At 49.2% G+C, this 15,045-nt stretch overlaps 1 protein-coding gene across 3 annotated transcripts in view; it reads left to right on the top strand.

Annotated features, from left to right (window-relative positions):
• bcas3 (BCAS3 microtubule associated cell migration factor) overlaps positions 1-15,045 on the top strand; it is a 1,085,633-nt gene that overhangs the window by 397,182 nt on the left and 673,406 nt on the right. The gene's annotated exons all lie outside the window — the stretch shown is intronic.

Below are 15,045 nucleotides of genomic sequence, written 5' to 3'. Positions count from 1 at the left end.
TTATTACAAAATATTCAATCATTCCCAGTGGAACAGACTTTGGCCACAAGACAATGTCTTCCGATTGTTTTTTTTCCATCTCTTCAGCTGCAGAACAATAAACTTGAGCAGTATCTTGTAGTTCCATTCCCATTTTAGAGTCCACTTCTTTGTGTCCAAGTTTTTCAGGCAATGTGTTGTCTCCAGAAATCGGCTGGTTGAAATCATCAGTCAAGTCACCGAAATCTTTTGTGAATGTTGATGTTGAGGATGATTGTGCAGTTTGGGCACTGCTCAATACTTCCTGGCTGCTGCTGGGTGCTGGCTTTATTTGGCCAGGCCTCTGTTCTTTATCTGGTTGCCTGCCTGTGCACCCACCTGCCCGCCCACCCACTTGCCTGACTCAGACTGGGTCTTCCCCGTGGCTGGTCTCCTTGGCGGCCATTAGCCAGCGCCTCATAGAAGGCTTTGCAGCCTCGCACTCTGATGTTTGGTCAGCAACCTCACTTTTGCCACAGGCTTCTGGGTCGACTGGCAGAAAGCTGGATGTCTCTTCACTTAATGAAAGTTCAAGCACCATTTCTATTGTACTGGGTGCATTACGGGAAATGCCCCAAATGGATTTTACGCCAGACTCCAAGCCAATCGTGAGTCACGCGACTCACTACACCTGGCACGATCTGGATCATGACCTTGCTGAGCCTGTGTCAGATAATAAACCCGACAAATGTTTTCCCTGAAACACTTAAAAAATCATATTTCATAAAAACGTATTAAATGTTGCAGAACACAGTAAGAACAAAGCTCCATGCCCCAGCAATAAGAATCAAATTATAGCTTGGTGTAACTCAGATAAATAGGGACATTTAATTTGAGTTAATGGGAAAACAAAAATGTAAGTCTTCCACTAATGTGACTATTGTTATTTTATGTCCAGCTGCTTTAAAAGTATCCACAACTTGTTGAATAGTTCAAATGTTTAATGTTTAGCAATTCTTCTTTACAAGCGACATTTTTGTTTTCGTTAATGGTTCTAAAAACATTATCTACTGCTGTATTTTGTTCCTTAACATTACCCTCTATGCCAAATGTACCACTCAGATCCCTGCCAGTGTGTCTGTTGAACCAGATTCTAGAAGGCTGCACACAAGTGATGCCGGGTGATTCATTCTCACTTTTCCTTTAAAAAATGCCCCTCCGATTAGCACAGTAAATATTACACTTCTCACTCATTGTTGTAACATCAGACACTATTGCCTCTTTTTACTACAGTGAGGAACACTGTTCAAATATTGATGTCCCGCTTATTGGTCAGTCATTCCCCAGCACACAAACTTTGCTCTTCTGACTCTGGTCTATTTTTCATTGTTTTCAAAGTCCTGCATGGCCTCAACCCTCCCTCTCTTTGTAGCCTCCTATCTGACAGTTGTCTCTACACTCCTCCAGTTCTGGCCTCTTGCATATCCCTGATGTTAATTGATCCACCAGTGCAGTTGTTCATCTTGGGATGTTTAACATGAACAGTATCATTTAAAAAAAAAAAATTTTTATTCAAATTTTTCAACAACAAATTTTCTCCCAACAGTTAAAGTAAACGAGGTGTAAAACTAAACAGAAACAGAAATCCCCCCCAATACAAAGTAATAAATTAATAACTAATAACAATGCAAGCTGCTGAGACTGACCACCCTCTACCTCTCCGCCAGGAAATCGAGAAAAGGCTGCCACCGCCGGAAGAACCCTTGTACCGACCCCCTCAGGGCAAACTTAATCTTTTCCAGCCTGATGAACCCGGCCATGTCATTGCTCCAGGCCTCTGGGCTCGGGGGCTTCGCGTCCCTCCACTGTAAGAGAATCTTACGCCAGGCTACTAGAGACACAAAGGCCAGTGTACCGGCCTCTCTCGCTTCCTGCACTCCCGGCTCCGATGCTATCCCAAAGATCGCGAGTCCCCAGCCCGGCTCCACCCTGGAACCGACCACCTTGGACAAAGTCCCCGCCACCCCCTTCCAAAACCCCTCCAACGCCGGACACGCCCAGAACATGTGGGTGTGGTTCCCGGGCCTCCCGAACACCTCCCGCACCTGTCCTCCCCCCCAAAGAACCGGCTCACCCTGGCCCCAGTCATGTGAGCCCTATGCAGCACCTTCAGCTGAATTAAGCTGAGCCGTGCGCAAGAAGAGGATGAGTTAACCCTCCCCAGGGCATCCGCCCACGTCCCGTCGTCAACCTCTTCCCCTAGTTCCTCCTCCCACTTTGCTTTCAGCTCCTCCACCGAGGCCTCCGAGGGGCTGGTTTAGCTCACAAGGCTAAATCGCTGGCTTTTAAAGCAGACCAAGCAGGCCAGCAGCACGGTTCGATTCCCGTACCAGCCTCCCCGGACAGGCGCCGGAATGTGGCGACTAGGGGCTTTTCACAGTAACTTCATTGAAGCCGACTCGTGACAATAAGCGATTTTCATTTCATTTCATTTTCTTCCTGCATCATCTGATAAATCGCCGAGATCCTCCCCTCACCGACCCACGTCCCCGAGAGCACCCTATCCTGCACCCCCCTAGGCGGCAACAGCGGGAACTCCGCCACCTGCCGCTTAACAAACGCCCTAATCTGCATATACCTGAAAGCATTCCCGGGGGGAGGCCCCACTTCCCCTCCAACTCCTCTAAAGTTGCAAACTTCCCATCGAGGAAAAGGTTCCCCATCCGCCTGATGCCTGCCCTGTGCTAACTCATTAACCCACCATCCATTCTCTCTGGTGCAAACCGGTGATTGCCCCATATCGGGGCCCACACTGAGGCCTTCACTTCCCCCCTGTGCCACCTCCACTGCTCCCAAATTTTGAGGGACGCCACCACCACCGGACTCGTGGAATATCTTGCCGGGGGGAGCGGAAGCGGGGCCGTCACCAATGCCCCCAAACTCGTACCCACACAGGACGCCACCTCCAGCCTCTTCCATGCGGCACCCTCCCCCTCCATCACCCACCTGCGGATCATTGCCACATTCGCAGCCCAGTAATACCCACACAGGTTGGGCAGCGCCAAACCGCCTGCCTCCCTTCTTCGCTCCAGGAATACCCTCCTTACTCTCGGGGCCTTCCGCGCCCACACAAACCCCAGAATACTCTTATTCACCCTTTTGAAAAAAGCCTTTGGAATCAATATGGGGAGGCACTGGAAAAGAAACAAAAACCTCGGGAGTACCGTCATTTTAACCGACTGGACCCTGCCCGCCAAAGAGAGTGGCAGCGCGTCCCACCTCCTGAACTCTTCCTCCATCTGTTCCACCAGCCTCGAAAAGTTAAGCCTGTGCAGGGCTCCCCAGTTCCTAGCTATCTGGACCCCAAGATATCTAAAGCTCCTCTCTGCCCTCTTCAACGGGAGCTCCCCTATCACCCTCTCCTGGTCCCCCAGGTGCAACACAAACAGCTCACTTTTCCCCGCATTGAGCTTGTAGCCCGAAAAGTCCCCAAACTCCCCAAGTATCTTCAACACCTTTGGCATACCCCCAGCCGGATCCGCGACATACAACAGTAAATCGTCTGCGTACAACGACAACCGGTGCTCCTCTCCCCCCTGCACAATCCCCCTCCAGTTCTTCAAATCCCTCAGCGCCATGGCCAAGGGCTCAATTGCCAACGCGAAGAGCAGGGCAGACAAGGGGCACCCCTGCCTCGTCCCCCGGGAAAGCCGGAAGTCCTCTGACCTCCTCCCGTTCGTCACCACACTCGCCACCGGGGAGCTGTACAGCAACCTCACCGAGCTGATGAATCCCTCACCAAACCCAAACCTCCTCAGCATCCCCCACAGGTAACTCCACTCCACCCTGTCAAAAGCTTTCTCCGCATCCATCGATGCTACTATTTCCGCCTCCCCAGCCACCGGCGCCATCATCATAATATTAAGAAGCCGCCGTACGTTGACATTCAGCTGCCTCCCCTTCACAAACCCCGTTTGGTCCTCATGGATAACCATCGGGACCACGTCTTCCACCCTTCTGGACAGTACCTTTGCCAACAACTTTGCGTCCACGTTAAGGAGCGAGATCGGCCTATAGGACCCACACTGGAGGGGGTCCTTGTTCCGCTTCAGGATCAAAGAAATGATTGCCCTAGACATCGTCGGGGGCAGAGCCTCCCCCCCCCTCCCTCGCTTCGTTCAGGGTCCTTACAAGCAGCGGGCCCAGCGGATCTGAAAACTTCTTGTAAAATTCCACCGGGAACCCGTCGGGTCCCTGCGCTTTCCCTGTCTGCATGCTCCCCAGCGCCTCCATCAGCTCCCCCAACTCGATTGGGGCCCCCAGACCCTCCACCCGCTCATCCTCTACTCTTGGGAACTCCAGCCCATCCAGAAAGCGGTCCATTCCGCCCGCCTCCCTAGGGGGCACCGCCTGGTACAGCCCCTCGTAAAAGGATCTGAACACCCCATTGATGACATGAACAGTATCATATAAATGTAAGTTGTTCGTTATTGTGTGAATGGCTTTATGCAGGTTTACGTTAGGTGGTAATTTATTTCTATTGAATGTATGCGAGATGGTGAAGGGTCTGGCATGTGTTATGAGGCAATAGGTTATTGCATGGATTGGGGTCATTAAAGCATACTGCATATTGGAGGGGTCACATCTAAAAGATGCCTTTGATCTAAGTACAAGCACAGTATGAAAAATACCGTGGACCTGCATATACAAACTTCAGCATTGCTGAACAATTTATTACATTTCCAATAAGCCTGCCAGCAGGGTATCCATTGAGTCCACAGTCCGCTTCTTCAACCCTCTTTTTGCCATTTGTATTGCTGTCTCGGCTAAACCATTTGACACCGTGTGATAAGGGGTGTTGCGGACATGGTGAATCCTGCTACGCTTTGCAAAAGTGGCAAACTCTGCTCTTAAATGAGGCTCCATTATCAGTGACGAGCACCGTGGGTATACCATGGACCAAAAATGAAGTACCTAAGCGCTCTATGGTCGCTCGGGATGTGATGAATGTCATCCTGTGGACCCTCCAGCCACTTTGAGTGAGCGTCTGTCATGATCAGAAATATGACCCCAAAAAAGGACAGGCAAAATCCTGGTAGATCAACGTTGAGCCCATGAACGTGAGCCCAGGGGTGACCTGCCACTCCTAAGGATGTAAGGGTGCCGCCGCTGCAGGGAGCTTCTGATGTTCCTCACAAATGGGGCTGTCCTGGGCCAATGCCTCGATAGCTGCGCCCAACCCTGGCCACCAAATGTAGCTTCTGGCCAACATCATCATCTTGGACACTCCAGGATGCCCTACATGAAGATCCTTCAAAATCAAAGCCTGTCCTTCTGCAGGGACGACGACCTTCGTGCCCCAAAGGAGGATACCGTCCTCCACGGTTAGTTCTGAGAACTTGTAAGAAAACACCTTCAACTCTCCTGGAAGCTGTTGCCACTGCCCACCGTCCAACACCAGCTGACACATCTTAGACAGGACAGGGTCAGCCTGCATCCACTCACGGACACAGGAAGCAGTCACAGGCAAAGAGTCCGTAAAGGTGAGGACCTCAATGACTTTGTCCGCTGTTGGTGGGTCAACGGCTGCAACCGGCGGGGAATGCATCTGCATTCGCAATTTGAGTCACTGGACGGTGTTCAAAAGAATACTCATATGCAGGCAACAGCAAAGCCCAGCACTGGATCCTTGCAGACGCTATCAGCGGGACCGCCTTGTCCTCATGAAAGAGGCCGTGTAGTGGCTTAAGAACAGTTATATTGAGAAAATAGCGACCGTAGACATATTGGTGAAAACCGGGTCTAAGCTCCTTGTCCCCACATGAAAAACATATTGCCAAGTCAACCTTCAAGTGGCACAGCCAATCATGGACCAACAAGCTAGGGCCATCGTCCTGCACCGTGATGAGGGGAAGGTGCAGGGATTGACAGCCGTAAACCACAGCCATAAAGCATAGACCCCCACTATATGCAAATGTTCACCAGTATAGGAGCTGCAGAGCCCATCACTGCTTGGTGTGCTCAAAGGTGTGTTGGAACTGCAGAAACAGCTGCTCCTGTGTCCTACTCCATCCGGAGTAAATGTTCATTGACCTGGGAACGATGTGTGGTGCAGCCCTGGCCCCGTGACCGAAGGCTGGAATCGCCGTTGCGCTTCTTCAAAGCCACAGAGGAACCACATGGATAACATTCACTTTCATACTCTGTAATTCTTGAATGCCCCTTGCCACACTTTCTTGAGAAAGGGGTTTTGTAGCGCTTGTTGAAATATGAGGAAAATTTCTCCAGAGGTTTTGACTGAGTGTCACTGTCGTTTACCCCGCAGACCAGACGATTGTGGAGCATGTCTGCTGAAACAATGCTGTAATCACAACATTCAGCGATTTTCCGTTGTATCGAAACAAATTCTGCAACACACTCCCCGGTGGACCTCTCCGCCATATTGACCTTGTATTGCTGAATGATAATAGGCAGGCTGGGTTGAAATGCTGTCCCATCAATACGACGAGCTGGTTGAACGTCATCGAGTTGTGCGCCACCAGAAATGTGAGACCCCGGGTCATTCCAAAAGTATGCATTCCTCAGGCGGGCAGCAATATTACGGTCTGGCGCTCGTTTTCTGTGATATTGGCTCTGAAGAAGTAGCATATTCGCTCTGCATACTGATTCCAGGTTTCTATTTTTGGGTCAAAGGCATCCAAACGCCCAAACAAAGGCATTATCAATTACCCAACTTCGCAGCGTGCTCCAGAAGAAAAAGAAAATCAGCGCGGGGAAGTGGCTCAGCTGGATAAGTTGCACGTCAACATCTGCAGGTTTACCCTCGTCACCAGTTTAATAATGTTCGAGGAGTCCAAAGTAAGCAAATGTAGAAGTATTTTACAATAATTATACACATGAGTACCGGTAGAACCTTACCAGGTACTCTCTCTCTCCTGTCAGTCACTTCCAGACTGGCCGACCTTTTATATAAGTACTGGTAAGCTACCCTGCCCCCAGCGGGGGAGCTCGCACTCCTCAAGGAGCATGGGGAAAACAATCACCCCACACCTTATGTCCTGTGCTGGTTATTATACTGTCTATTCAAATATCTCGCAGTTTCTGTATATTGGGGGAGCTCACCTTATATACTCAAATACCACAGTTTGTGAAAATTTTAATAGAACCCCTCCATTGCCTACTCCAATAACAAACAAAAATACTATTTATTTAACCTTGTATGCAAAGACTTTTTATGCCACTCAGTCTAAATAAGTGTCAAGTTCAGTTGAGTGGGTACATTAAATGCCTGAGCTACGTGTGTTTCTTTTGTTCAGGGATGTGATGATGCTCTGATAAAATGGAAAGAAAAATCCACCTAATTTTGTATTGAGGCTGAGCACACAAATAACCGTGGGGCAGCCACTGAGAACATACCATACTTTTCCCCATCGATGCTCTAAAGGAAGGAAGGCTTCCATTGAATTGCAGACAGTACAGGTCATTATTACTGGAACTGATAGGGAAAACTGTAAACCTCACTTTTCAGGGTGCTAGTTTGAATGTGTCCCCGTGGCTCGAAAGTGTGGGCATGGGTTATTCCCCACTCCCCAGCCCCCATCTGCTGAATATGGCATTCATAGTAATGTGACAGTCATACAGCCAAGTATCTGTCAAAGGTAACTGATTAAAATGTCTTTCTTTTGCAGAGCTTGAGGGCACAGATTTAAATGCGTATGACAGTGAATACAGTTTTTTTTGCCCACTGTGCATGACTGGAATTTTTGCTGAGATTTTTATCGTGGCTGTCTGTTAGTTAAGTAGGGACTGTATTGAAACCCAGACCGAAGTGAGTACTTGGCCATGCCTCATAGCTGAGTGACTGACTCTTTGATCAAGTCATTCAGTACAGCGACATGTCACCGTTAATCTGATCCCTGTCTGTCTCTCTCTTTACATTTGAAGGCTGTTTATGCAGAGCTTTTCAGCCACGACCACCCCCCACCCTCCCCGCCCCCTGTTTAATTCAGATTGATTACAGACTCAAGGCTGATCTGAATTAAAGGGGAACCCTGTACGAGTTTAACCTACAAGTGAGCTGAAAGATTTCAGATTGACAGTAGATTGCTGCTCATACCATACTGGTGAACCCTATTAACTTGAGTTTCATTCCTATATTTGTCTTGCTCAGGTGGCAACTGTGACAGCAGAAACAAATCGCAAGTTATCCAAATGGCATAGTCCATAAAATCACTGCCCTGGTGCAGCATTGAGACATGCAGATCCAGGCTTGATGTCTGTTTTGTGCTGAATTTAGGTTTGCCATTTCTGGTTGGCCTTATTCCTGGAGGTGTCATCACATGGCCTCCTGCCTCCAGGCACTCCAACCCCACACACCTGTCATTGGCCATCCAAAAGCCACAGCACCCATAATTTTTCTCCCTGGTTTCGCTCGCAGAAATGTCCAGGAGATTAATCATTAATTCCTGGAGGCTCCAAGGCAAACCCGGCCGGCTTGGTGGTACAGTGGTTAGTACTGCTGCCTCACAGCGCCAGGGACTCGGGTTCAATTCTTGCCTTGGGTCACTGTCTGTGTGGAGTTTGTACATTCTCCCGTGTCTGCATGGGTTTCCTGTCACAGTCCAAAGATGTGCGGATTAGGTGGACTGGCCATGCTAAATCGCCCCTAAGAGTCCAGGGGTGTGCAGGCTAGGTTATGAGGTTACGGGGATAGGGTGGGATGGACGGGGTAATTGGCATGGGTAGAGTACGCTTTCAATTCGTCGGTGCAGAATTGATGGGCCAAATAGCCTCCTTCTGTAGGGATTCTATGATTATTTGATTGAGGATTGAAATCCCTAGCTGAGTTAACCATCATTAGGATGGTGACAAATGGCCTCGGAAAAATCAGCTCATGTTTCTGGTCCTGATTGCAATTTCATGTACCCCTCTGGAAAGCGTGAATGTGCATAAGGTGGATGGATTTTGGGTCGATGAAGGCTTGAACTCGGCTGATAGTGCCCACCCTGATGACTACGCTGCCACTACTCACGAGACATTCATATGCACAAAAAATAGCCAGTTGTGAACATACTGGAAGCATCATGGAATCAGCTGCCAGCAAGCATTACTGCTTTCTGACCTTAAGAGGAAAATGCAGAAGGAGACAAAGCCTGGAATATGCAGTATTGCTCTTTGATGTGCCTGCAGAAACTAGCCTCACGCAAAGCGGTAGCCATGCCGTGGATTTGCATTGTCTTGGTTCCAGTATAACTCCCAGCACACCATAGAACCCATTGTGCAGCCATGATGTTACATTTCTCATCAATGCCACCTTTATACTCCTCCGGGACAAACCCACTCCTGGCGCCATCAAATGATGTGCTGCAAGGTGAGGTTAACTTGGCAGAACATGTTGAGCACTCTGAGTTCTTCTGAAATTTGGAGCACCGCCATCACCATGAATAATCCTAACAACTGGTATTTTATCTCTCACATTTATAGAAAAGCATCCCAAGTGTTTCACAGATATGCAGTCAGAAAATGGATGCTCAGTCATAGAAGGTGATACTGTATAAGGGTGTCCAAGAGGTGGGTTTTAAGAAGTGTCTTAAAGGAAGGGAAAGAGGGGAAATTAACGAGGCAGGTAAGTGTGGAGGATGGAACATAGACAGCTAAAGACACAGCTGTCAACGATGGGCAAAGGGATGGGGTTCCGCAATTTCTCCACATCCATCCCATCCAATCACTTAATAATCTGTAAGACCTCCAACATGCATCCTCCAGCTTTCTCTTTTACAGAGTCAGACCTGACCCTTGTCTTTACTGTTCTGCTCCAATACTTTGCTTGCATTACACAATGTACCAGTTTTTTAATGTGTTTAAAAGCTGGGGTCCAATGATATTATGTCACTTGAGAATGGACGTTGTGATCATGCATTCTTACTAATCAAATCTACATTCCAGAGTTCTATAGGATGTTCTTTCACTGACGTTATTGTCCTGATCACCATGAGGGATTCATGTTATTAGTGGGGAAAAAATGTGGTGTGTTCTAGAAGGAGAAAACAAATTTGAGTTGTTGAGAGTGAGTTTCCATTGACCGATATTCGCCGGATGAGATATTTTGTCTGAGCTGCAGTGCTTGGTTTCTAGCGGTTAGAAATGACACAATTTGACGAAGAAAAGAGCTTTATTTGAGAAACACTCAAGCCCCAGGATAGATTTGCTAATGGAATTGACTAAATATGTTGGAATTCAGCATGCAGCCTAATATCTAATGTGTGACCATTTGTGACAGAATTGCTGGTAAACATTCAATGATGTCCCAAACCTGAACTCTATCCTAGGTTACCTTCATGCCAAAATTTACCGCAGCCTTGGGTAGGATTTTCCCTGTGGGCATCCAAACCCCACCGTTAGGCCCAAATGGGAGTCAGAAGCTCACCCATAATTTTCTCTGAAATGGCCAATTAATTGCTGGAGGGCGGGTAATCTGATAATTAGCCACAGCACACAAACCACTTGAGGCATCTCTACAATTCATTATACATGGTGTGAGGGCAGCTGAAACCCGACAGGCTGTGAGGGGTTCTAAACCTGTATGGAATGCCTTCAGGCAGCTATGCTGTTCCCAAATGTCTCTAGGGACCTGAAGAACGATTGGAAAATTCCAATCAACCTGCACGGCAGTAGGCTCTTAATTTATTGAATCACATTGGTGTGTGTATGAGGCTGAGATGGAGTATCTGAATGTTAACCATGAATCTTGGCTGCCAATGGGGTTTTGTGCTTTGAGCAGCATGTAAGGTTTGGAGTCCAGTAGTTACGATATGTCATTTAAAGATGCATCCAAGAACCTTGATGCCCCATATGAGGTCAGGCTCTGGAAATTCACCTCCTTGGCCAGTTGTTTTCCTTTTTTAAAAAATAAATTTAGAGTACCCAATTCATTTTTTTTCCAATTAAGGGACAATTTAGCGTGGCCAATCCACCTACCCTGCACATCTTTGGGTTGTGGGGGCGAAACCCACGCAAACACGGGGAGAATGTGTGAACTCCACACGGACAGTGACCCAGAGCCGGGATCGAACCTGGGACCTCGGCGCTGCGAGGCAGCAATGCTAACCCACTGTGCCACTGTGCTGCCCTCGCCACTTGCTTTCCTGGTATAGAAACATTACCCTGCTCGACCTTTCCATCTCCATCACTAAGGTCTTCAGCATCACACGAGAACCTCAGAGCCCACTACGTGGTTCATTACTCTATATGCAGTCTTCTTACTTCCAGGAAACACTTTCTGAGAGCAGTTCCAGCAGCTAATGCAGCCTGTGCAATTCCCCTTTAAAGACGGGCCGCCTTTAAGAAATGCAGGGTATGGTGGTGTGCCTAAGAGCTCTGGCTACGATCCCCCTCCCGTTCACCCTGGTCAAGTACACTGTGAGGCCAGTGGTGGCATCGTCGCAAAAAGTTTGGAACCAGTGGAGGCAGCACTTTGGTGTGGGGTTATGTTGGTACTGGCCCCAATATCGGCAGAGATTGATGCGACGTATTGGCATTGGCAGAGGGAAGGGGTGGAGTGGGTTAGGGATCTGTTCATGGAAGGCTGGTTCGCAAGGTTGGAGAGATACCAGTTGCAGAGGGGGAGTAAGTCAGGTATATGCAGGTGCAGGGCTTTGCGCAGAAGGAGCTACCCTTGTTCCCTCAACTGCCAGAGCATACCTTGCTGCACGGTTTGTTAACACAGGACATGCTGGGGGATGGGATGGTTGTGGACACTTAAAGGTGGTTGGTGCATACGAAGAAGGCCCCAATTGAGCAGCTAAAGTGGAAGTGGGAAGAAGAGCTGAGAGTGCATTGAGAGGATGGGGAGTCTGGAATGAAATTATACACCGGGTGAATGCGACATCATCCTGTGCTAGGATGAGCCTGGTACAGTTTAAAGTAGGGCATGGGACTCAGATGACGTAGGCTCGTATGAGAAGCGTTATGGGCCAAGGTTCAAAAACGCCAAAGTGTATTATGGAGTCCTCCTGACCTACAGCCTTTATGTTGAATTTGGCGAGGATGAGCACAAGAGCCTTCCTTTCAGGTGTTATTCAACAGACTTCTTAGGTGCTTTTAATCAAAAAAACAAGCTTTATTCTAAGAATTGAGTTGACATTTGTATAAACACACAGCACAGCAAGAATTTTTATCAATTACAAACACAAAGACCCCAGACATCTACAGTAATCTATGTATAACCCTTAATGAATTCCCCATTAACTGTTCCAATTCAATAACAAAATCCAATTAAAGCTAGAAACCCTTTTTCAAAAGCGTGGCCCAGAACACTGTATTCTCACTTGAATAATACAATTGTTACTGAAACTCTGTTCCAATTTTCAACCAGCTGATTTGAATTCCTTCCAGAAAGCAATTATATCTCCAAGACCACCACCTAGGTAGCTTTTACTGGAACAGTTTTTCAAACCAAAAAAGACAGAGAAAATACTTTTTTTCTCTTTGAGTCCACAGCAGTCAAAATCAAAAGCAAAAGTAAAACTCACAGCCACAGCTGAGCTCCACCCACAAAAATGACATTACTGAAGCCATGGGATAAGACAAAAAAAACTTTCTTAAAGGAACGCTCACATTACAGCGGTTTCTTCTCAGCGGTAGAGGATAAATGCGCGATATGTGGAGAGGGACCAGCAAATCATGTCCACATGTTTTGGTCATGTCCAAGATTAGTGGGGTTTTGGACCGCAATTTTTGAGTACCGTTGAAGATCGTGGGGGTGAGGATGCCGCCGTCCCTGCTGGTGGCGATCTTTGGAGTGTCAGAGATATTGGAGGGGTGATGGGCCAAATTATGTCCTTCGCCACTCTGATTGCCCGGCGGCAAATTCTACTGTGATGGAGGACAGTGGAGCCGCCGAGAGTGCTAGCATGGTTGGAGGATGTGGTGGAGTTTTAAGATCGCTCTCAGAGGGTCAGAGTATGGGCCCTCTGTAATATGGAGGATATTCTTGTGTCCCTATTCAAGGATTTGTTTGTCACCAGCTGGTAGGGGGTAGGAGGGAGGGGAGGTTTGGAAGGGAGTGGGGGTGTTAAGGGGTGAGAAAAGGGGGTAAAAATGACAGTGCTTGGACTGTGTTGTGTTTTTGATAGATTATGGACTCGATTCTCTCACCTCGTTGCACTCTCGCTCGAGTGAAATGAGGTTAATAGAGAAGCTAAAAGCGAGAACTGCGCCAGGCACCAAACAGTTTACAATGCACCGGCCCCCTCCCGTAGGCGAAATCGGGATCTCGCCGTAGGGAGGCGAGAAACCAATTATCACCACTGAAGCCCCATTTCCACACAGTTAACGAGAGCCACCCCATATCCAATGTCCTCCCGTCATTTAGCGGCTTCCCCAGCAAGTGGTCACACTGGTGCTGATTAGTACTCCTGAAAAACGTGAACCTGGCGGAAGGGCTGCTGCGGGGACCCAAGGAGGTGAGAAGGCATCTTTGCTCACAGGGGACAAGCCTGGAGGTGTTGGGCCTGCCACCCCAGTGCACGGCGGGGTTGGGGGACCCTCGGCTGGGGGTGGGGGTCCCTCCGCAGCAGTGGGCCGCCATGGGAAGGTGAGGGAAGGTGCTGGAGGGGGGCGGGCAAAGGGGGCAAAACACTCAATGCACCACCATGCCAACCCCTGGATCACGTGTACCCGTTCCGAGGGCAACCCTTGTCCCTGCCTGTCTGCCCCACTGACCACCAATAACCCCCACTGATAGCCGAGGCCTCTGACCATGCAGCTGAAGGCTGTTGCTAATAAGGGATTGGCAATCGTGGTTAAGTGAGCACTTCACAGGGCAGCACGGTGGCGCAGTGGTTAGCACTGCTGCCTCACGGCACTGAGATCCCAGGTTCGATCCTGGCTCTGGATCACTGTCCGTGTGCAGTTTGCACATTCTCCCCGTATTTGCGTGGGTTTCGCCCCCACAACCCAAAGATCTGTAGGATAGGTGGATTGGCCGCGCTAAATTGACCCTTAATTGGAAAAAAAATTGGGTACTCTAAATTTATAAAAGAAAATAAAAGAAAAAGTGAGCACTTCACACAACCCAACTGGATTCCTGTGGGTGGGCAGGCCATGTAGCATGTGGGAGTCATTGCCTAGCACCACCTCATATGCAGCAGCCAACATCAGAACACCCAGGGGATGGGATACAGCTCTGGGGATATGTCCATGGCCGGAGGGTGGGTGAGTGCCGCAGGGAGGGAGGGGTTGCCTGGAGAGGTGGGCCAAGGGTTTGGAGGTGGGCCCGCATTTTGAAAGAAAGTGACAGAGGCGTCATACTGGTTGTGCACAAGGGTGTTTATTGTGTGTAACAATTCCCCACTCTCCCGATGATGCCACCCATCCCCCCTGCCCACCACGCCAACACCCTCCCCTGGTTCCCTCAGTGATCCACGATGTGCTTTGCCTTCCAAGCTTTATCGCTGTGTCAAGGTGTGTCCCTAGGATGCACATCAGAGATGGAGGCAGCCAGCCGCTTACCTCGTTCCGTGGCCTTCGATGCCCCAACGGGCGTCCTCTGGGAACTCTGGGGCCATAGAGCCCTGGCTCACAGCCATGCCGCCCTGTCCCGTGTGCTAGCTGTGAGACGCGGCCTCATCAGAGGGGTGGAACTTTGGGAAGTTGGTGGCCGTTATCCCCATTCCATGAGAAAGGTCTCTGGGTTGGCACTGTGGGGTCCCTATCCCGCTCGGTACCCAAAGGGCTGTCGGGTTCACCATGGGACTGAGGGGCAGCTGATTCGAGCCATGGTTGCCCCTGCATCATTTGACTCTGCCCGCCCTGGCGGCTCCTCTTGGTTGGCACGATTGTATCGACGCCCTCAGCGATGCTCCTCAGTGACTTGGCCACGCTCTGCATCACCTCAGCAATGTCCACCTGTGACTGGGACAAACTGCACAGCGCCTCGGCCATTCCCATCTGAGCGGGACATGTCTTGCAGAAACTCAACTCACCTTGGTACTGGGTGACATCCCCAGCGAGGCAGACATTCTGTCGAGACCCTCATGCCGTCACCTCCTGCGCAACGCCTTGGATACCTCCACTAATGGTACTGCA

This window comes from Scyliorhinus canicula, chromosome 12, assembly GCF_902713615.1.
Source record: "Scyliorhinus canicula chromosome 12, sScyCan1.1, whole genome shotgun sequence".
Classification (NCBI taxonomy): domain Eukaryota; kingdom Metazoa; phylum Chordata; class Chondrichthyes; order Carcharhiniformes; family Scyliorhinidae; genus Scyliorhinus; species Scyliorhinus canicula.
This window is presented reverse-complemented; position numbering and strand designations above follow the sequence as displayed.